Source organism: Alosa pseudoharengus, unplaced genomic scaffold (genome assembly GCF_046254945.1).
Source record: "Alosa pseudoharengus isolate Yale_2024_CS ecotype anadromous, Long Island Sound unplaced genomic scaffold, YU_APseudo_1.1 YU_APseudo_1.1_scf_24, whole genome shotgun sequence".
NCBI classification, from domain to species: domain Eukaryota; kingdom Metazoa; phylum Chordata; class Actinopteri; order Clupeiformes; family Clupeidae; genus Alosa; species Alosa pseudoharengus.
This window is the reverse complement of record NW_027468689.1, coordinates 31,654,339-31,679,631: the sequence shown is the minus strand read 5'-3', so window position 1 is coordinate 31,679,631 and position 25,293 is coordinate 31,654,339.

Below are 25,293 nucleotides of genomic sequence, written 5' to 3'. Positions count from 1 at the left end.
ATTCAAGTGAGTGAAGGGGGTGGTATAAATGCTAACATGCTAAATATTAAAGGTACACTATGCAAGATTTTCACCTTATCATTCACCTAGCATAGCTAATAAGCATACACGTAGCGAGTCACTACCAAGAAAACCAGCCATGCAACTTCAAGAACGGCAATGTCCATGCTGATGGCTTGTGACAATCCGTAACTTGTGAAATGACGTCACTTCCTTGTAAGAAGTGTTCCGATTTGCGTTTACGTTCATCACAACACAATGAGTCAAAGACCAATCAATCGCCGATATTCACCTCGAGTAACGTAGCGTTGTCTAGCATTTGTTTTTAGCAACACGGTAACATTACGACAACATAACACATACCCTTGAGGCATTGGAATGTGTACGCGTGAAATGGACATTCATTTGCTAAGCAATAAAAAAGAAAATAGCACAGCTATTATACTACTACTATAATAACACAAACACAGGGCACAGCCATCTTTGTTTTCAAGTCGTAAGAACTCTCCGCCGAACTTGGGGGGTCCTCTGGCTTGTACAAGATTGCTTCTCGTCAGACGACTTGAAATGGGCGTGTCGTTGCATAATTTTGCGTAACTTCTGTTTTTTCGGACAACTTACCACTGGTAAGATGAGAATGAATTCAAATAGGACGTCTTGAGTGAAAATGTTTTACATTTGCATTAAATCTGAAGAAATCAAGGGGGGTTGATTAGTTCCTTATTCGCTTAGTTTTTAATTCAATATAAAGCAGGTTAGGATGGTTGATGGTTGAGGACGCAGGCAGAGGTTTATTCACATCAAATTGTGTTTGCTGACATTTTACGTGGCTCTGCTATAACCTCAAGTTCTGTATCCACAGATATTCACAACTGCTTCCATGAAAAAAAGTGTCCATTTTTAATTGCATTTGTCAGTTAAAAATCACAAATACAAAAGGAAAAGTTACCTTGAGGAAAGGCATGTGTGGCATGAGGAAGTGAGATACACGCTCAGTGCATGACTCTTACACTAAATGCGTGACAGCGGTGTCCTAACAGGATCCAATCGAGAGACTGTCTTGTAGCATTTAATACACTGAATCTGTTAAATATGCCCTTTTAGGACATTCCAATTGAAAACAATGTAACAAAACGGATTTTATCACCAATGTTCGCTCGCATCGCATCCTGTTAGGACATAGTGTGAGAGTTCACAGCCATCATCTTTGCTGCATTACCTGTCCCTGTCACTGACTACATTCATACCTGTACCTGTCAACACTCCTGTTTTTTTCCGGGTTTCCCACATATTTTAACTTTTTTCCCGCTGTCTTTCCGTTATAATGTTTTCCCGTAAAGTATCCCGTATTTTAATACTCTCATAACATTACACCTACCACCGCACCTGTCAGTCTCTGTACTGTTGTCCTGTTGCCTACCCCCTTGCCCTTCCAGCAAAATAGACGTTTTCACTGTTTTGCTTGTTTGAAGGCGACCTCAGACTCAGAGGGATATTATTAAAGATAATGATGTGGTTGTTGTGAGAGCACAATGTGATGCCAATCTGTAGACCTAGCTTTACAAACCGTTTGTGCAGCAGTTTTGTTGTCTGAATTCTTGCTGTTAGCAGAATAACAGAAAAGCCGAATGTTGAAATTTTCCCGTATTTTAAGTGAGAAACCCAGGAAATCTCCCTTATTTTCAATGCTCAATGTTGACAGCTATGTACATTCCGTGGCCATGACAACATGCATGAAGTATAATAGCCAGGCACATTTTCACATCCAGGGAAATAATGACTGAAGCTCATGTTGGCCACAGGAAGTGATGTTATTCCAAGTTTGCTTTCTATTTCCCTTGCTGGCCCAGACAAACCAGACTGAAACATTGTGGGCATTGTTCTCCTCCAAAATCGATTTTGCCATTATTTCTCCAGGAATGAGATTTTCTTCGAGACCAAATAAAACGCAAATGGACTGTTGCATATAGCAGAATGATAATCATTTGCACCAGACGAGAAAGGGTAATTGTGATGTTGATTGTCGCGTCCTGCGGATTCCTTTTTTCAGTTAACCTTTGACCTTGGCAATATTTTGCACCAAACTGTCTTCGTTGCTTGCCTCTGTAACAGATAATGTATTCGGATAGCCCAACAAGGTGATAACAAAATTACCTGACATTTTTAGATTTATTGCTGTATTTTCCTATTATCGGCAAAGAAATATAGGGAAATTCAAGTCCATAAATCATTTTGAGAGAGCAACGTTGGGATCCATTGTGCATTTTAACATCCACCCCCACCACCCCAAAAGCCCCTCTCTTTTTTTTTAGATCAGAAATAAATTGCAGCCTCATTTTGGCAGATGGAAATGAAGAAGGGAGAGAGGGGGGAAGAGCATGGTGATGCGGTTGGGTGAGGGTGTGGGGATTCATTGCCTGAGACACACTGTGTGTTTCTTGAGAAACTGTGCGTCGATTGGAAAGATTTCCTGAGCGATGCTGTTACATTTCCGCTCAATACTGATCAGACCTCATTGGTTGTGACAGTCGGCTTTCAGGCCTCCACAGCCTGTAATATTTGTTCTCCCTTTGAGGACACAGCTCAGCAGAGTGGAGACAGTGCGTTGCAGTTTGCCAGCGCGGCAGCCAGTCGCTTTCCATTCCCTTTCATTTACACGTGTTAAGTTTAATATTTACAAAGCTTTGTTGCATTTTCCGGGTTGCAAAAGCCCTGTTATGTGGCACAGGGAGTTATGTGGGGTTGGGAATGGTGGAGGACGAGGGGAGGTTGTTGAAGGAAGCAGTCCTCGCGGGTCTGTTTCCCGCCGTGTAACAATCCACCTCTTATTGTTATGTGAAAGTACATAACTGGATTGCAATGACCTTTCTTATGTTGGGTGGAGACCCGAGAAAGAAGCATTACCTCATAAATATTTACAAGAATCCGATGCCACACTAGTTATGCCCTGCAGACAAGCATTTATATCCGTAAGGTCCTCTCTATTGAGTATATTTTAATATTCAACATTAGGCTTTTTTCCCCCACCTTAAAAAGTCAGAATATACACTGTGGTCGAGTACACCTCAGAATGTACTGTATGCATTTTCATTTATATGCACATTTATTAATAGTACTAAGTATTCTATCAGTGTGTGACTCCTTGAAATCATGACCTTGCCTTTGTTAGCACCTTGCTCTACAATGTTCTTTGCTCTTGCCCTGCATTAGGCCAATGTCATTTACCTGTCATAAGACAACCCTGTAAACAGTGACCAACAAAAGGTTATGCCACTGCATATACAGACTTGTTTGACTCTAACATTACTTTCGAGGTACATGTGAACTTTTGCACCAAGGCTTGTAGATGACTGTATTAACATCCATAATTATAGTGCTGTGGCGTTGCTACATCAAGAACCACCTTAAGTTTTGTAGTTATCTAAACTTTCTGCTCCCCCATCAAACACCCACTGAATTCTCTGTGAGAATTTCAGGTCGGTTCCCACCTGTGAGATAACATCTGTTTAAAAAGCTTCTCGGCTGCTGTACTTGCTCTGTACAGCCCCATCACTCATGCAAGACTTAACTCAAGAATGCCAAACAGCTTTGGCCTTTGACTAGAACTTTCTAAAGGAGCTCTCTGATGCTATAAAACAAGCAATGAGTCATTGATAGTTTTTCTTAAAAGTAATGAGTTGTTGCTGTCTTTATCCCGTGATGAATACATATTGAATAATGCATCGATCTTATGAAATAATTTATCTTGACTCAAGTTTTTGATCCTGGCATGTGTATTGGCATCAGGGTATTTTCCCCTCTATTTTCTGAGGGAGCTGGTTGTGAAAATGCAATGCAGCCGTACCTGACTAATTCGATCTGCGAGGCAACAGGCATTGGACCCACAGCGGAAGATAGTGCTGCAGGGCAAAAGACAGATTGAGACGGTGATCTAGTAGAAAACTCTCCACTTTTGTTTTGATGTGTTTGGACATGTGTTTGATCCAAGGCCACAAGTGGGCAGGAAAAGGAAGTGAGTTGGCTTCGAGGCAAAATAACAGTGGCTAAGTGTGTCCTCCAAATTCTAAGAGAACTTTTTCTTGATGTTGTTAAGCATTGAGTCGCTTTCAAAATTTTGTTCACTGCATACCAGAATGGCAAGATTTTCTAAAAACTTCTCTTTTAACTATTTTTTAATGTGTTGATTTTTGTTGACCCACACTGCTACTTTGTCTAATTTATCGGCAAGCATGAAGATGACTTTTTTAGAGAAGCCCATAAGGAAATGAAGACTGCAGTTTACTATTTTTCAGCCTTAGCATTCACTAAAATGGTCTACAGTCCGCATTGTTTCTGTAGTATCTGGCCTGGAATGTGTACATTTTCAAGTCATACCAAACATGAAACAGTTTTGGATACAGCTCACCAACATTGGTGTAACTTTCAGCTAAGAGAAGATGGAGCATGCCAGCTCTCCTGTCACTCATAACTGCCATTTCCAACTAAAACATCTGATTTTCCCCATCTCTGCCGCTCAAATGTGACATTATGTTTAAGGCCAGCAGCCATTACCCACAAGTCAGTGCTTCCGACGGAGTCGTCCAGGGATCACTACTCTGGGTAAGCATGTGGAAAGGGCTCCTGCAACCCCCTGTGGAGAAACAAAAACCCCTGCTATTCTTAGGCACGTCATCCTATACACCCCATGGGCATTCAACCCACCCCCCCCCCCCCAAAAAAAAAAAAAGATAAATAAAGAATAAATAAATAAATAAAACTCTTGGTGAGTACCGGACAATGACTAATTTGGGCGTGAGTTGATATATGTAAAAAAAAGGCGTGACATGGAGGTGTAGTAGAGACAGAGGAAGAACAGCCTCCATTTCCCACCTCTCTGTTCCTAGCTTTTCTTTCCAAACGGGCAGTGAGCTCGGGCGCTCATGAAAATGTCATTTTCACACAAGCGGCAATTCATTTTCATTAAGTGTCATCGATGTGTGACTGTTGCCCTGTGACAGACAAGCACTTTCTTTTAGAGGAGAGGCTCTCATCTTGGCATTGGCACACATGCACACACAAACACACGCACACACACACTTACACTCACTTACACTCACTTGCAAACATTGTTGTGATTACGAGGACAAGACACGGTTGAGCATTTAAGAGTTTAGTTATGAATTATAATTGACTATTTTTTCCTGGTGGTTTGACATTGTACATTTTGATGTTCCACTGTGGGCTCAGGGCAGCTGAAGGGCATACAGTTTGTACCAGACAAGAGATTATAATTTACAGCTGTGAGTCAGGCAGGAACTAATCCAATTAGCCAGTTCCCTTCCCTTCCCTTCTCTTCTCTGCGCGTTCCTCCTTCCTTCAAGGAGATGCTGTGTGTGCGTGCCTGCATGTGTGTGTGTGTGTTTGTGTGAGGCTGTGTGTGTGTGTGTGTGTGTCTCTGATGCACCACAGTAGCACTCGGAGCTCCAATGATCATACATTAAAGCCACACACACACACACACACACTACACATTATACACTGCATTGAAGGCAATGAGAGACCCAGCTGTGCTCTCACTGGCACACAAACTCATACACACAGAAGAACAAAAACTCTTTTTGAAAAAAAAAACAAAAACACTTTCTATCATACACGTAACACACACACTCAGACACTGCACAGTACACATGGATGCACAATTCCTTTTCTCTCACACATATATATGCATCCTCCCTTCGATACACACACAAACACCCATACCAAACTCACATACACACCTTTCTTCTCACATTCATAGTCATACACTACACATTTTTTGGTCTCCCAGATCTCTCTCTCTTTCTCTCTCTCTCTCTCTCTCTTTGACACACACACACACACACACACAAACGGAAGCCTTGGCCGTTTGCTCATGCAAGCAGATTGCCTTCTAGGCAGCGTCATTACTTAGCGTGTTAAAAATACATTAGCAAGCAATAAGGTGCCATCACACTCCGCCGAAATACCTGGAGACCAGCGTATGCAAATGCAGGTGCCGAGGATGCATCACTCATGCAGCATCTGTGCCTGATCGCTCCCCTTTCGACGCTACCCTGTCGGCGTGAAGGTGTTTCTCTGCGGCTCTGCCACGCTCCACCATTTTAACCCCCCCAGACCAGCCTGTGATCAGGGCCAGATCTCTTTCAGGGCAGGCAGCTGTCTTGGGATTTGAGTTTGCCTCTCTGCCTCGAGGGCTCGAGCAGAAGACGTGATGGTTCTCAACCCCAACCCCCCCATCCCCTGGTTGGTCCCTGTGGAAGATCCTTGACCTTTGCTTTTTTGACCTTAGCGATGACCTTTTCAGTTGGTTTTCTCCTCCACTTGAGGATCTGTGAAGAGGGCCATGTGGAGTGGTGTCAGTAGGACACTCCTTGATGCGCGCTAAATGAGTAGATGAAAGGGGCGATGCGGCGACGATGACAGACAGCCGTCACTATGGAGATGCTGTCAGTAAACCTGCTTTAGTAAACTCAGTTTCCATGGTTGCACTTGATCTTGGTTCCACTTTGCCACAGTTTCTTGTGTACGGTCCACTGTCAGGGCTCTTCTTCTGTTACGCTGAAATGGCCGACGGCTACGCGGGCCAACAAAACGGACCATTAGATTAACAGGCCAGGAACAAGAGCAAGCATTACCATTACTGACAAATTGAAATAAAATCACGAAGACAAATCGTCCCTCTCTGCCTGGATGGTTCAAGGCACTATGGTCTGAAATGGCAGCAGATATCAGAGTCACTTGCAGGCACTAAAGGCAGTCTGAGAGTGATGTGTTCCTGTTGAAAAGGGCCTGGGTTGGTTTGACACATGACAAACATCTCATTTTATGTGGGAATTGGCTCTCTTCTGGGCAATGTTGTCAGAAACGTAAAGAGATGTAAGAAGCAAGGTCCTCAAAAAGCACCAGTCTTTCCTGTGCAAAAAGGGCCAAGCAGGTTTAAAGCACAAAACACACACACACACACACACACACACATTCACATCCCTTCTGGCCTACTTTTAACAGAGGACATGAGTAGAGACACGATCCCAAACACTGTCAGAGCAAAATTGATTGCTTTTCTAATTGTGGCCGTTTTTGGACTGTAACTGGATGTGATTGCTGGCGGATTTTCTTCTCAGGCGCCTAATGCTGTTGGTGTTAGCAATCACAGCTCTATGCAAAATAAAGGCGAAAAAAGCCCAGGCTTCAGTGCACTAATCCAGAGGGTGCATTCGCCGCCAGCTGTTCCAATTTATGCAACCAGACTTTTTCTTTCTGGAGTGGGTGAAAATGAACAAAGGAATTGACCAGAAAGAGTGGAGCGCGAATGACACAGTGTGCAAAGGAGAGAGAGGAAGTAAGGGGGGGGGGTAAGCAGAGAATGAGAGCAAGAGAGATATAGATATAATCTAACACTATTCCTCCACAAAGCCTCCCTACATGGTTCTCCACCATGACTTCATTACTAATCACTGAAAGTATTGATACCCGCTGCTACATTCAATTAACTGGGAACATTTCTATTTCGCCGTATTATTATTCCACTCACCATTTATGACGGGGGCCCCTCCGCCTCATGGCTTCTTTTGTGTGGGCCTCTGCGTGATATGAAAGACTCTTTTCTCATTCCCTTGTACAGAAAAAGAGAGAGAGAAAAAAACTCAGTTATTTTGTGCGTGGGTTTCTATTTTCCCCCTCCCAGTGGAACACACACAGAGATGCGGAACGTTGTCGGGATGTCTTATTGGACTGTTTGGAGCTTTGCAGTGGAGGCCGTGCAGACGCAGCACAAGTCATCCATTTTAATTTGAACTTTTATCGCCATCATGCTATTGTGGCGAAGCATTATCTTATCTGCTCTCTTTTCACATACTCAGACTGATATGTCTTAAATTGCCAGAGAACAGGAATATCGTTGATTGTAATAAACAACTAGCATGTAGGAATTCCTGAAGGCATTGTTCTGGTTAAAGGGTAATATCAATAGCCATTGCAAGTCCACATAAAGCTAATACACAATTAGCACTCCTATGGCTCTTTACAATGTATCAAAGCCACGTGCCTTTGGAAGCAGCCTTGTGGTTGGGACACACGAATACTGATTTAAAGACATGTCCAATGACTACAACACAATTACTGTCTCATTTGGAGATACATTAAAACATCAGTCCTTGGCTGGACTAAAAGTAATTTAATTTGGGTACAGGACACCAGGTGTAATAACCAAACTATGCACTGTACAGCTCTTAGTCTCGCTATAATGGGAAATCCAATAACAACATTGGAATCTGAAATGTAATTCACCATAATAGTGTTTAATACCAAACTTATTTGTCTTACTGACTCTGCCCTCACAACTACTGTTTCCCATTGTCTCCTTGCTACTGCATGATGACATTGTAATTGCATTGTGACTAATGTTCCTTAAGAAACTTGGTTTGCTTCTCCGTCCGTCTCTTGTGTAATTTATTTATTTGTTAGCTTGTTTGTTTGTGTGTGGGTTTTTTGTGAGCCATGTGTCCTTAGATGTTACCTCATTCAGTCTCCCCTGAGTATTTGAATCCACAAGTGCCCTGTGTTGTTTACGCTACTTTCATCTCTCCCAGAGGCCTGCATTGTCAATGACGGAATTTTCTGGATGCCCAGCCCCTAACAGAGTTATCTGCAATTAAATCAGCCTTTGCCAAATTGCTAACCGGTGTATGGTTTGGCCAGCCCCTCTGAAAATCTGGAGGTTGTGAGGAAAAAATTAAGGTGCTGCAGCGATTGTTCCTAAAAGGGACGGTGAATCATTGTGGCTGGCTGCTGCTGCTGCCGCCCTCACAGTTCACCAATGGGGCTAAGGGGGAAGGCGGGTGGAGGGGTGCTCTCTGTTCTTGCAGCCCGGAGATTGAATTAAAGGCGATGTTTATAAAGACATTACGGGAGGAACATGACATGATGCATTAGTGGTGGCGGGGGGCGCTCTGCGGATGACACATCCCCAACATCTGCAGCGTGCTCCCCGCACTTCCCACAGGGGACCACACATTAGCACAGTGGCGCGAGCTAATTCAGTCCTCGCCGTGGCCCAAGGGGTTTGTCAGAGATGCACAGAGAGAGAGGAGAGTCAGGAATGAAGGAGCTGTTCTCAGAAAGATCTAAATCAAAACTTCAACTCCTCCCCCCCACCCCATCCCAAACCACTCATTTGGCTGGTGCATCTTTTGGAGAATCTCATGGGAAATGTATTTGTTCCATTAATCCATGGCCAGTAGGGGGACGCTTTGTGTGTGTAAATGGACATTTATGGACATCTCATGATGTGCCCTACATATACTGCATGTGTGGTATAACTGTTGTGTTTGATGATTGGGCCACTTACTGCTCCTGCTGTGGTGAATTATATAGTAAAATTGCATCTGATTGCAGCTGGCAGGACTCAGCCACAGACTGTCATTGCACAGAATGCCATGATTGTATGATTATGGATCAAATGGATTATGGTTATGGATCATTGTGTGTCCTCCAACTTGGTTCAAAAACGCATTACCTCTTGATACACATAGATATGGTAAATGGATCTGTAAGTTATACCACATTCTTGTTAAAACCAACTCAGACAATATGTTATCAGTGGGCTTATGTTGTCTTAGCATTTACAGTACATGACATTCAAATGATTTAAATTCATAATGGCTTTAAAGTCCGCAAAGCCTTTCTTTTATTTAGTGCTGTCAAACGATTCAAATTTTTAATCACGATTAATCGCTGAATTCCTATAGTTAATCACGATTAATTACATATTTTATCATATGATTAAAATTCTATTATTTTGCATTTCTGAACTTTCCATATTAACAATAAAGTAATGATTGTGTATCTTGATTGGGATTCAAATGAAAGCAAAGCAAGTTACTTTATTAACTGAACTTTAAGACGTAGGTCTATTTGATTATTTCAAATCAAATTTCAAAAGATGTGCAGCAGACCTGAGGCAACACAATATATTCTTCAGAAATAGCTGATATAAAATGAAATAAATGCTACCGCAGAAGTGCATGCACAAAATATAGGCCTACACACATTATAAAGGGCATAACAAACAGAAAATATTATATTCATACTATATTCATTATCTTTGAGTTCAGTTGAAAATAAGGAACTTTTCAACATGAGTGCATTGCCATTTTATAGGCGTAGAGTCTATGGTGCACTGTCACTTGCCACACACATCAACGCCGAAGTTTTGGGAACACTGGATGAACAATGGATTTTATGGAGCAGCGTCGACCAAATATAACTGAATCGTGATTTACACGGCGGCAAAGTGTGATGCTGGTGTGCGGAGTTGTATTGAAAAGAATGGAATATAATGTAACTGAATGTCGAAAGCAGCCAAAGAGGAATGTTGATAACAGAACAAGTGACGGTGAAAAAATCTTTGGCGGCACACAACTAATGCGTCAGCCTAGGCTACTACTCTTTGGCCAGCTCATAAGCCCCACCAAGTGTGTGCAGCATGCCTTTAGCCTACTAACCGCGCATCATCATAAAGATACATTTAATCTGCATCACGCCCCATTTCAGCGGAAAACATGTTTACATTATATCATGGGAAAGACAGCTAGTAATCACACGTTGACGTTACATCTAGTTATTAATTCACAGGACATTCAATCATTTTACTAACACGGCAGTAATGAAGAATTATGTTTATGGTACTTACTCATGTCGAAACGATGTACATTACCAACCTAATTCGTTTGCAATACCCCATGAATTGTACAAATTTAGCATGTAGCTACACTTACAATAATATCCCAAAATGGTTTAGCTTGCTAGCTAGCTAACTGTGGAACTTCAGTATAACATAGCCAATTATTATGACCGCCGCGCAGCGAAGCGGCGGTCATATAGGTTTAGTCAGATTTTTTCTTTTTTCTTTTTTTTTTCTTTTTCGCATGTCCAAATTTCCGTCAATGAGTCCCGGGACACTGAAAGACCGGGGTAGACGAAACTTGGTGGGCATGTAACCCCATATGGATAGCATGGAACCATCGTTTTTCGTTTTGATCTGTAGCCCCCCCGCTGGACTGCACCCCCCGAAAGGAGGGTAGGGCAGACACAGTTTTCTGTGAATATCTCGAGAACCGTAAGGTTTAGGAGGACCATTTTTTTTTTGTAAGTTGATCTCAAGGGGCCATGTCAACCCATTCCATAACCACTCATTTCATGTATAGCGCCACCTAGTTAAACACAAAAAAGTAAAAATGAGGTGTTGTAATCGCAGGTATCTGTGACCTAACATAGTCAAAACTGCACGAAATTGGAAGTGTATGATCATTATGACACCCTCTGAATGCACGCCAAGTTTCGTGGAATTCCCTTCATGGGGGGCCACACAATAAATTCATTTATGTTACTATACACCAACTGGCCTGTAGGTGGCCGGAGACAGTTTTCTGTGAATATCTCGAGAACCGTAGGGCCTAGGAGGTCCACCTTTTTTTTGTATGTTGATCTCAAGGGGCCATGTCAACCCATCCCATTACCACTTATTTCATGTATAGCGCAACCTAGTTAAAAATTAAAAAGCAAAAATGTAGGTGTTTTCATCACAATATCTCTGGCTGACATGGTCAAAACTGCACGAAATTGAAAGTGTAGGATCATTATGACACCCTCCGAATGCATGCCAAGTTTTGTGTACTTTCGTTCATGGGGGGCCTGACAATAAAATAATTTATGTGTACATTTAGTGACGTACACCAACAAGGATTCCCGGGACACTGAAAGACCGGGGTACACAAAACTTGGTGGGCATGTACCCCCACATGGATAGCATGGAACCGTCATTTTTCGTTTTGATCTGTAGCCCCCCCGCTGGACTGGACCCCCCGAAAGGAGGGTAGGCCAGACACAGTTCTCTGTGAATATCTTGAGAACTGTAGGGCCTAGGATGACCATTTTTTTTCCGTATATTTGCCTCCAGGGGTCATGTTAACCCATTTCATGTGCACACATGTGCACAAACAGATACACACGCACACACACACATTCACAGTAATCATACGTATGACATATACTCACACAGTAGACATATGTACGCTTCCATGCACAGGCACATACACAGGCACACACACAAACACGCACACACACACACACACACACTCACACACACACACACACCCACACACATAACATAAACATAACACAAACAATCAAGAATTTCTCAGAATTATGAACAGGCAAGATGGAGGTGGGGTTGTATAAAATGAATTTTACATGTGAAATCTATGAACTAATCATGTTTTGGGACTTGTTGTCTAGCAGATACCAGTGAGAATTGAGTGTGGATAATGCAATTTAGTGAGACAGTTAGAATCATATAGGCCTTTCAGCGTGATTTCTTTTTGTGGAAAAAATTTGCTGGACTGGGCGGCGGTCATATTTTGTACCGCTCTGCGGTACATCTAGTTTCACCTAGTTGTAGGAAATAGGCTACGTTCATATTACAAGTGATTAATGAATGTGTGACTTATGTTTAGTTGATGTTATGACATATAAAGTTAAGCTTGCTGAACTTAATTATAGTCAGCCATGGGCAGTTTGACTGTGCCTATCAATAAATTTGTGACACTCCTGTTAGAAAACTGGAAAGCGCAAAACATAGGAACATGGTCACATTAATCCCATAAACACACAGATAACTCTTACACCAACCTTATTTTGTGCCTTTTATTCATGTTTGTTTCAAGATTTAGTAAGTTTACTATAAGCCCTTTTCGCTCCCCACTTTGATGCAGCAGCATAGATTTACTTTATATCAGTCATCTTTCACCTAAAAGGGGGCGTGTACTTGCAGCAGAGCCATAGAGAGAACTCTTTCTCTCTATGGCTCTGACTTGCAGCACATACAACGTTCCATTCCATTCCTCAGTGCATGTTGTTTAGTTTCCGGTCTAGCTAGATTCGGTGTGGTTTTGTAGTTGTTCTAACGTTACTAGTTGTTGCAACAGCATGTGAAAAAACTACAAAGTTTGTTACACCAAAAAGAACGTTAATCTCGCGATAAAAAAATTGACGCCGTTAAAATAGGTTTACGTTAACGCCGTTAATAACGCGTTTAACTGACAGCACTACTTTTATTATTCCTTTCAAATACCCTTCCTCACTGTCAATGGGACTGGATTGACAATATGTAGAGAGAGGGAATGGAGCACTCCTGAAGAGCATATGTACGCCCAGGAAATGAATGACAAACAGGTTTTTCCAAGGACTGCCATTCAAGGCAACGGCTGCTGATTTAAACTCAACATCTCTGAGAGCAACGCTTACCAATTACTCTGCTGAATACAAATCTTTGCTGGAGCATCACAGAGAGAGAGCACAAGGCACAATGCACTGCTGAAGTTTCTGCATGTTGTCTTTCAATTATGTGCCACATGTCCTGTCTGTACTGGGTCCTATAGTCAAAAGCAAGCACAGAGGCTACAGACCCACTGAGCATATTAGTGTACAGTACTTTCCAGATGCAGGCCAGCATCAAATAACACCAATTACCCTCTAGAAATGTAATTTGTTATTCAAGAGATTTGAATTTCCCCTTGGGGATCAATAAAGTATCTATCTATCTGTCTATCTATCTATCTATGAAGGACTATTTGTGATGCTGTTTTCCACCAAAGCCTGGTCCACTATATACAGTAGCATTAACATTACTGATCATTTATTGGATATAACACTAGTTCCCAATAAAGCAGAGAATGTCCTTACAGATCATTTGTCCAGGAAGTAATGGGTAAGGTTATCTCATCGCATGAGTGATTGTTAATCTATACTGAGTTGTATGATCGCAGGATCAATCTAAAAGCTGTTGAACAAAGGATGCTTGCAAATGGTTATTAATTGTTGAGTATATCTTATCACAGTAGAGACAAACAGTGAAATGTGCATTATTTATACTCCTGAAGAAAGGAACCGATTACTTGAAATGGGCAGTACACCAAGGAGAACCAACATGATTACCTTCAGCAAATGTTATTGGCTGTTCATTATTGAGTGGGCTATTCACAACAGTGACTTACGATAATTTTTCTAGCAAGGCAATAACAACCTGATGGAGACAATAGATTGGTATCTTTTTGACAGGTAACAGCAAGGATGCAGTGTCTAAAGAATGCTTGCTAAGACTACCCAAACAGTGCAGGCATGGCAGTTGGCATCCAAGATGGACACTCTATCTTTTAGGAGAATCCCAAGAGTCTGACTAGATTTCCTTTTTTTCTTCTTTTTCGTCATTGAGGCAGTGCTCCTATTGCTATTGCAGCGAGAGGAACCTCTGGTTATTTCAAGATGGAAATCCTAAGAAACAAGGCTCGGTGCCGGAATCAGTGACACCCAGGTGGTCATCATGTTTGATGCTTGAATATATCCTCTTGTTGCAACCCAGCAAACATTGTACGTGCTCAGTCTCCAACCCCATGTGAGTACTCAAGCACATGGCAACACTATTAGACCAGAATGTGGGATGTTTTGGCTGGAATGAAAAACAACGTCTAAGACTCTCTGGTGCTATAGCATCTCCTGGAAGCCATGTGAAATCACTATGGTAACTGAGAAACAGTGTGCAAGAGAGGAAATAAAATCAGAGCATAACGAAACATCTCTCTCTCTCTTCTCTGTAGGAGAGAAAAATAACACTTAATGACAGAGTAGGTTAAATACATAGACTGTTCCAGATAATTCCCTTTACAGAAGTGCAAGGTAGTTGGAGGTGCATGCTGTAGCTGAGTAGAACTCCCGCAGTCCCTCACATCATCCATCTTGTGTGTGTGAGTATGTGTTTGTCTTTCAGAGTTTCTTGGCTTTAAGGTGAAAGGCAATGGCAAATTAGACACCAAAGTGGACACCAAATAGGACTCTAGCCTAGAAATCTGGACGCACCCTAGTGGCAGCACATTTAATTTGCAGCCGGGGTAGTCTAGCAACTCTCCTTTGGCTTGCGAGCTGGAAAAATTAAACTTTGATCAGGCCAATCACATCGTGTATAGAGTCTGTGGGCGGGCTTAACATAATGACGGCAGAGTTGCAACGGTTCCGTGTGAATTCCCTGCTACTTGAAAACAAAGAAGATGGATGCTGCTGCTGGCGAACAGCAGTGTTTGAATCATGACTCGAGTTAAGCTTTTTTTTTAAAGCAACACCAAAGAACTTTCCCTCTGTCGCACGCATGCTATTTGTTTATCCAGCACCGGCTTTACAAATAACAATGTCCACAGACAAGGTAGAATATGTTGCATGATTTATGAAAGTATGATGTATTGCGACATCAAACGCAAGTCAAATTTGTAGTTTCTTATGTCTAATTCCATCAACTACAGATCCGCTACCCGATCTGGCAAACTTACATAGTGCGGTTATAGCTGATAGAGGGCTGCGAAGCGAATACAGAAGTGCCGTTCACCCTGTTACAAGTTGATGAACCACTGAAACGATTTTGGAAACATTATTTTAAGGTACAAAAAACTCTTTGGTGTTGCTTTAAGTTGGCAAAAGTTTGATCAACTAGCCAACTAGCTCCGCTGGTGGGAAAATGCATGGAACTCATGGGTTGTAGTGCTATCCTATTGCGTGCAGAGGGAATTTGAAAGACAACCGTTTATCCCGCCCCTCGGATTGAGCACTGCCAATGGTGAGTTCCGAGACCCTACATCTTGATGTGGGTCTGGCTCGTCAGGCTAGCGGGAATCGGCTGGAGGTTGGAGTGGCGTTACCTAAATGATCTCTGCCATCAGATTGGAATATATCAGAAATGGGTGAGATCGGACAGTGCAACAGTCATACTCGAGGATAACATCATGACAGACCCGCTAATTTACCCCCCCCCCCCCCAACCTTTATGCTGACACTGACAGGCAGTGCAAGTTACCAATGAAAGCGAGAGCTGCCATCCTCAAAATGATGTGTTCCCATAGTGCATCACACTCCACACTGGACAAACCTAAGGTTACAGGGAAAACAGGCATTTATCATTTGCAGATCATTCTCTGTCCCATTCCATATTTTCCAACTCCACCCTTTGTGAGTATATTCTTACTTTTACAATCAAAGCATAACATTTCAATTTCCATTTAATATCACTTATAGAGCGCCAAAACATTGCACATGTCTCACACACATGTTTAAACAATCAGAGAAAGCCCATGAGTAACAGGGGCGAGGAAAAACTCCCTAGAATTGGAGATACATGTAGGAAGAAACCTCAAGCAGATTCACGACTCAAGGGCCTGACCCATCTGCCTAGGGTCAGTACAGAACAGTAAGGTCTGTTTACATGATAAATGAATAACTTAGTTATGTGTAGAGAATAGAAAATGGTGTTTAAAGCCACCTGAGGTGTATGTTACAAAGAGGTACAGTTACATATCCAGTATGATAATGCATGAATCCTATTTAGTGTCAGAAAGTTCAAGTTTCTTTCAAGTCCTCCGAACAAATTGTAACTTGGCTACGTGGTACCCATTTAGCCACAAGCCATGCTGCATTCTTCACCCTTCCATCCATGACAAAACCACTGCAGAAGTCCTGAATGGATGCAAATTCTATAAAGGCCTAGACCTAGACCTACAGTAATGTCATTAAGAAATGGCTTATTTGCCATCTCCCCCAGTATTAGATAAGAGTTGTATCTGTGTATGCAGGATAAGTGCACTACTGCACCTGAAAAGCCCTGTTGTAACTGCTGTTCTGTTCAAATATCAGCCACTTTGTGACAGAAACACAAAACTGGGTTTTCATTGCAAACTAATCTTGCCGTGTTGGGCATGTGCACAAACTTGTTTTGCATGAGCTGCGTTGTGTGGACTAGGCAAGCCAAATGCAAAAAGACTAGAAAAGTACTTCTCCATTTCTGCCATAATAGATAGTGCATCCATTTGGAGACGACAATATCATGTCTACCTATAATCACTAGCACAGATAGGATGAATAGGACAAAGCTTTCTGTTTGATCAGACCTGTCTAAATTTGTAACATACTTGCATCAATGTTTGGATCTGTAATTCTTCCTATGTGTAAAGATCCAAATAAAATGTGTATGTGTACAGTATGTGTGTGTTGGCCAATGGTTAATTCATAAGGTTTTCTGAATATATGGTGAATTAAAGCTCCATGGCCTATTCATTTGTATGGATGTGAAATAAGGCAAGTCAATAAGTAGGAGCAAGGGGGAACATATAAAGTTTGGTCAGTAATAGGCAGTGCACAGCATGTGAGGAGCATATCATATTGAGCTCTGCTCTCCCCCGAGTAACTTCATTAGCCTTTAAAATGCACAGCCCTTCCCCACAAGCAGCATGCATTCAGGCGAGCAAAGTGATTGCCGGTCGGACCCCAGGGGGAAGTGGTGGGCGCTAGTTTACTCTCAGGGCTCCGGATCACATTAAAAGTTGCCCCCTTCATCTAGCTCCTTTTTTCTCCTCTTCTATTCCTACCTCGTCATCTTTTTCCCTCCTCTCTTTTCCTTTTGAAGTAATGATGGTGTTGCTGGAGTTTATGGATTGAACCTCAAGGTCCCATGAATCCTTAAAGTCAACAGAGAGCAAAGAGCACCTGTAGCCCAAGTAATCAATAAGCTCCTTGACCCAGGTGCATGTTGGGAAATGAAAGAATGAATTGACTCGACTGTTTACTTTGTGGAAGCTTAAATGCTATGTATAGGCGACACACAGCGCTCTTAGTATGTCTCATAGGAGCTTAATGACCAGCCATGTCCTCATTTAGTCTCTGTGAGTGTGTGTTTGTGTCTGCCCAGGTACTTTATGCAAAGCACTTTTCCTGCGAGGTGTCTTAAGCAGATGGGCTGGGCATTTTTAAGTGCACACTCTTTAATTAATATGGGCAGCTAATGAGACTCTTCAGCCTGCACGGCAGTACACAAACCTGTGCTGTTTGGCACTTAAGTCCTCACCATCAGCTTTTTATTTGTTTAATTATTTATTTAACTCTCTCCCCAGGAGCCAGAGCCAGTGTCTGCCATGTTTGTAACAAAAAGTAGTTCTGGGTCATTTGGCTGACTTGTTTAGGATACTTGTTCACCTTGCTGTCTAGGGGCACGTTTTCGTTAGAGCCAGGTGTTGGTGCCAGTGCTTCATCTGTATACTCGACCCTATGTAACTGCATGCATGCACATCATTAAAATATCCCCAGTGTTCATTGCAATGGTGATGGCATGCCAGGTGCAGTCATTCATCACATTAAGTTTTTGGGTTATATGGCACCGTGCAGTCACTGCACTAGAGTAACTGCAGGAAGTTGCCAAACCATTACAGAGCGACTATCTAGTCAGATAGTCTCTGGACCATCTGCTGTCTGGTAAATGATAAAATATAAATGTCCTTGTTATTGTTTTTTTTTAATTGTTATATATTATGTTTTTATTGTATGTGTGATTATATTTTTTTACTATAGCAAACACACATCAGTTATCAATAATGCAAGAGCAAGTGGAATGTTTCTGGAGCACTGGAGTAGGAAAATGCACCTGGGGGAGTATTCCAAGTATGTGGTTTAGTGACAAACCTGGGTTAAAGTTAAAGTAAGTGATAAACCTCAACAAGAGCCCTATGTCATTGTTTGATGAAGTCATGCAGAGAATGAAGCCATGCAACTCTTCTATTAGGAGGTTCACCACTTACTCTGAGTTAACCCAGGTTTGTCACTTAACTACATACTTGGAATACCTCCAGGACTTTGGATTTGCTCTGGGTCAAGAAAAAAAGCAAAATCACACAAGTTATCCATCTTATAATATGTACACTAGAACACATCAGATAGACATGTTCAACAGTGTGTGCTCTCTGGGAATAAAACTACTGCATACCCAATACAAAACTCAAACTTCAACAAACAGTCACTAAATGAAGAAGTTGAAGAAGTTCCAATGCGGGTGCTGCATTCAGATTCACTATGGATGTGGCATTCTACAGAGGTCTGCACTCTCTGTGAAGGCAAGCTGGCCTAAATACTGGAAACTTTAGTCACAATATTGTTAAGCTGCAATCTTTAAGAACTTGAGAATATTGAGGTCTTTAATATCATTAATGAGATCATTAATATAGAGTTAATAATTTGGTAGCCTATACCAGTGGTTCTCAAAGTGGGGTCCAGTGACCTCTGGGGATCCGCAAGCCATAGCAAAGGGGTCCGCACAATAATTTGCTTTAAATTATGAGGTTGTCCATTTTCACCAATAAAAAAGTAAATTGTGTCTATTTGCTCCCACCCATGTTAACAATTATCTTAAATCAGTTAATTAAGAACCACTCCTGCTTAGATGGTTTATTTGCCAACTAGCTAGCTGATGAACGTGGATAAATGTTTGAGTCAGACCATGTTGTCAAGTGATGCAAAATCTAAAGTTGACAAAAAAACAGAACAAGTTTACACACTTGCCAGAAAACACAGGATAGTCACCCTGGCCACAACTTCAGAGAATACAAATGGCATATGCTTCATTTTTACGATTACAGGGAGAAATAAAATTGAGAACCTCTGGTCTAAACCACTTGATGTAGCAAGATGACAAAAAATGGAGCACAAACTATAAGCACAAACTCTAGGATGCATGGAACTCTAGGACTTTCTGGATGGGGAGACAAAAGAAGTGTTAGTAGTGGTATGACAGATTTATATCAACCTAGACAAGATCTTGGAACATGCTGTAATTTAGATCGACACAGTCCGCCTGACTTTCTGGATCTACATCAGCCTGTAGAATTGCAGTGCAGTCGTGAGGGGGCAGTAATCTCATCACTTTTAATCAAACTATAACATATTGTTGGAAATGTTGGCACACTTCTGTTAAATCATGTCCCTTGCAATTGCTCCATTCAGGAAAAAAAGAAACGGTATACCAGTCAAGTTGGTGCTTATGCTCATAATGTCTTCCGATATTGGTAAAGGAAAAAGATGTCCAGGCTGTAAATATGTCAGATGTATTCATCATAAGCCAAATAACAAAACAAGATTTGTCACTTGCCTAAGCGTTTCACAGGAGAGGGGGAGACACCAAGACTTGCAGGCGGCTGCCAAATGCTCAACAGATGGGAAAGGGTATAAATACATCTGGAAGCATATGACTGTGTAAGGAAATATTAAGGAGGGAAACGAAAGCAGAGGAGTCGATGAGGAATATTAAACAGGCGTCTGGGAACAATGATGGAAGAAGGTCACCCTGAGTTATATGGTCGAAAAAAATGGGGAGAAAAAAAGGAGGAAGAGAAAAGTTACATGTGGTGCAAGATAATGGGACACCGCTGGGCTAATTTTAGTGTAATTTATGATGTGACCTTTGGGCAGGAAAATCTAGCATTATAATACGGAACAACACAGTTATCTATTCTACAGTAAATTAGCTTGAAATTATTGAACATGAATATTGCATTTTTTCCAATCCCCCTCCACTCACCCCCATCCAACAACCAGCACCTCAATCCCCACCCTCATGGACTTTATTATGCATTCCTATGAAGAAAATGAAAATTCTCACATTCTCAGTCTGCCTTGAGGTGCTCAGTCTTCTGCATGAGAGGTGTTGTTTGGTGAAGCTCACAATCATTAGCTGACTTCAGGAGGTGCACCTGAAAGTCCAAAAAGGAGAGAGAGAGAAAGAGAGGGAGAGAGAGAGAGAGAGAGAGAGAGAGAGAGAGAGAGAGAGAGAGAGAATATGTAAAAAGCCCTGAACTCCCTCTAGATGGACCTCCCCCACAAATTTAGAACAAGGCCAGTTTGAGAACAAAAAATGTGGGTGTTTCAGGTAGATAAGCAGGGACTATCCATAGACCTTCTCCATGAGGCAGAAGCCTCTGTGCTCCCTGTGTAATGGGTGCATGCCAGTCCAGAGGGTCAGTCAGGAGAGGTGAACAATTTGACAATGTGGAACTGTAAAGCAGCCTTTCTCAACCTTTTGTCAGTTGCAGCATCTTTACATGTATGCAAAATGATGAAATTGCCCATCGGGATATTCAATTCAGTTCAAAAAGCTTTATTGTCTGACATGTTGCAATTTTAGAATTTTTTTGTACATGTTTTGTGTGTGTATTGGGTATGAAAGGTTTTGTGTATAGTGACATTTTGGCCAGAGGCACTCTATTTTCTGCCTGATGCATAGCAGCTCAAAACATCGGTAGAGGGGTGGGATGGATCCTGGAGAATGGAATTTGATTTTATTTCCACGGCCTGAATGTACAGATCTGACAGCTGTTTTTGTAGGATGCTGAAGATCTTGCCAGCCTGCTTGATTATCCTAGCCAGCTTTTCGTTGCATCTGTTTGTTAGGAAGCAGTACTAAGATGTAATGTTGAAGGAGATGACAGATCAAAATGTCCTGTCTGACATCAAATCCTTTGAGCTTCCTCAGGAGACACATGCGTTGCTGTGCTTTTTTATCAACTCTGTCTACATGCTGAGTGAAGGACAGGCGATGGTCAATCTGAGTACCAAAATACTTAACTCATTGAGTGCCAAAAACGTAATATTACGTTTTTCCTTCCCATGCGTTGAGTGCCAAAAACGTAGCCTAATATTTTTTTTTAAATTCCGAAACTAGACACTCTAACATACCTTATATGTGATTTTGGGAACACCAGGTCAAAATCAGGTCATTTATTTTCGTGGGTTTATCACTAGGTGGCAGGTCTCGTTAGATCTCTTCCCAGAAACTTTGCAGGCAACACTAAGGTGCTAAAGGAAGAAATGAAAAAGTCGAAGAAAAATATATTGCAGCAGGTGCGTTTTCGCCAGGCAACGCTGGATGAGTCCACCTTTCTACTAAGACAAGATGACTCTGACCACGACAGGTCTTTTGGGATTTTGATGAAAACTAGCCACTGTTTAGCTTGGGATTTCTCAGGAACAGAGGCGTATAGAAATACACGGTTTGCGCCCACTGAGATCTTAAAGTCTCACCTTTCAAACGAGCCATTGCATGTGTTCATAGCTATAACACAGAATATGCTGTGGCTGTACAAAAATCATCAACAATGGTCTAGATTGCTGGCACTCTAGGACAAAGCTTCCGAAAACAGCTTGGCATTCAATGAGTTAAAGTACTCCACCTGTTCCACTACTTGCTTTCTTTGAGGGTTTCCACGTTTGCTGTGACAGTTTTTACAGACCCTGTGAATGGATGACATCCGGTATGGCAGCTAGCCTACACGGTACACAAGGAGCGGTTTCACCTGGACCAAGGTAGCAGCAATCCCGGAAATGGGAGAGCACCGAGGCATATGGTCACTCGATGCAGCAGAGACCAACATTCCAACTAGAGGGGCGGCTGGCCCCTCAACATCTCCAGGGAACCTGATGATTAATTCCAGCTATCCAGAGACTGTTTTTATTTATTTAAATAAATAAACATACTATGTTTTCTAACCCTGTGCCTCTGAACCTTCATATTCACAACATACCACATGATTGGCACAATGTATTCACATGCCAACTTTAATACTATGACATACTATGTTTTCTAACTCTGTGCCACCAAAGTCCTTTTAGGCAAGTCCCTCCACTCGGCGGCCATATTGCAATGATTTTTGGGCACTTACTGGACATCTATTTCGGGTAGAACTGCTTCACGAATCAACACATCAACCTCGCTCCAGTTGCGAAATCACAACACATGATTGGCACTATGTATTCACAACATACCACATGATTGGCACAATGTATTCACATGTCAACTTTTGGCGGTGGAAAGAGGCGGAATATGTGTAGACGACTGCCATGTTTGCATTACTAACTAACCCCATACATTTCTATGGGAGATTCTTTGAGTGCTGTGTCTCTTCATTAGTCTCTGGTGCCACTGAGCCTTATTGGGTGGGCGTGGTTCACTCCTCTGGGTAGTCATAGTGCCCTCCACTTTCGACATTAACCTATAGTTCTCCTAATGCTGGCTTGAACTAGTGTTGAATTTCGCTTGAGGCTCACAATGTTCCATAAACCTAAGTTAGCTGCATCTTACCTTTGTTTACAAGCAAGGCTTAGGTCAGCTCGTATTAGACTAATTAAAAAATTAGACAATTTTTCAATTAGTGAAAATGGTTCACTCCAAATCATTGTCAAGGTGTAAGTGATCATAAATGAAATTGAGATTTATTTAAAAGATAATTTCATAGGCTACTGTCTGCCATAGTCTCATAGTTCTGCCAAAGTATTTGTGAAATATAAATATCTGAAATGCAAAGCAGCAGGCTTCAATTTGTCATTTTATATCACACAGTTGATTTGACAGTCATAAGCAGTCAAAACATAAACTGTAGGCGGGGTCATCCCTATGTTCCCCAGGTCCTATGTTCCCCGGGTCCTACAGTATGTTCCCCGCTCGGGGTTAGGGTTAGGATTAGGGTTATGGTTAGGGTTCCACTGTAGGCTAGCCTATACAGAATTATAGCCTAATTGGCTTGCATAAATTTGATTGAATGAAGTAGCCTACATGTATTTACTGGCATGTCACTGAACAGGCTACTAAATGTACATGAACCCTTATAAATAGTAGGGCATTTATTTCATTTAAAGAGCATAACTGAGAATGCTAAAGTCTCTAATAACAGAAGTTATGAAGGTGATAAGAGATCATGTAAGCTTCGACTGGAAAGTGAAACTGAGAATGAGCAAAATCAATTACAGTGTGATGCACAGTCATGTCAAGATTTCTAAAACCACAAGCAAGTTAATATTTGTTTAAGTTGTAACCCCACTGACAATATAAAGTTAGCTAGTTAGCAAGCTAATGAAGCTAACATCAAATGTTAGCTGCCAGACAAATTTGTTGTCAGCATCAGGAAATTGAGGGTCAGTTAGGTTAATAGCATACATTGGAAAACTAAGTATAATTCCTTGAAACCATTGTGTTCAGAAACAAGCTGAACCCCATCTGAATTTAAAATGAATGTGTCAAGTGTACTAGCGATTTTTGACTCAATGGTGTGCTGTTAGCATGCCTCCCCCCTCGAATGGGCGATAAACTACATGCCAAACAGATCTATAACTTCCCAGATAGCAAGCACATGTTGGCCCAACATTGGCCCAACGGCAGATGTTGACATAACGTTTACTGACTTTGGGCCAATGTGGTAACGTTGCGACATTGACATTTCAATAGAAAATCATTCAACAATCCACAAAACATCAGCCTACATATCGGACTCATGGTGGAGACCACTTGCAGATTATCTTTATCATTGAAACATATGTTATAACCTATAGCTTAGAGATAGTCTACATAAAACATAACAACATTGCTTCATATTTACTAGGATGCAAAGTCTGTCGTAACATGATGTTGTGAGCTGAATTACGATGAGTGTCAATATCCTTTCAGGAAGAACACCTACCGGAACTCGCCCCCTATTACCGTCGGTCCCAAGTACACCTTGCTGCAGCCTGCGGAAAGGCGAGGCTTGACATCAAGCCCCGCCCACATCCAACTCAGCCATGTTTTTTTTGCCTACGTCACTCCCCATACGCTTTGGCTTTACTACCGACAGCCCGGTAGCGAATTATATAGTATATTGTTTCATATTAGATAATAAACTGATGATGTAGGCTAAACACAACAGTGAATTTCTCATGTAGGCCTAGGCTAGTTACTGTAATTGGGTTCGTGTACTTTTTTGTTTATTTGATTTCCGGTTTTTAAGCCATAGCCATAGCCTATGCACATTCATATAATTGGTCATTTTAAATATTGATGACAATGTGTTCAAACGGAGAACGAGCCAAAATTCTTTTAATTTAGCCCTCAAAAGTAGAATGGTGTGTTGTTTCATTATCATGGACTATCAGTTTAACAGCAAGAATTCTCCATTACAGCCAAATGTAGCCTACAAGGGGCGATTTTGCTTTATTAACATGTGAACCAGAATCATGCATTGTGTAATGTTAACCGGTTAGATCAAGATAGACATATCCTCATCTCAAATATAGGCTACTGCCCAGATAGCAAGCAGATATCGGACCACCGGTAGATAGGCTACTTGTCGGCCCAGCTGAACGGACCGTGGTAGAACCGATGTGCAAAAACTCAGCGGTCCGCCGGCGGCAGCGAAACCGGTGGGCCGCCGGCAGCCTCTTGCCATGGAAAGCCTCTTCTTATGGAAATGTTGGTGCTGTTGCGAGTTGTTGTACTGGTTTGAATCCACAGTTTACGTGTTGAATTACACAATAAAACGTGTTTTGCAGTAAGTTGCTGGTTTGTAGAATATAGCAGCTCGCTCAGTCTCGTTGCGAGTCCTGGCTCTCTCTCTG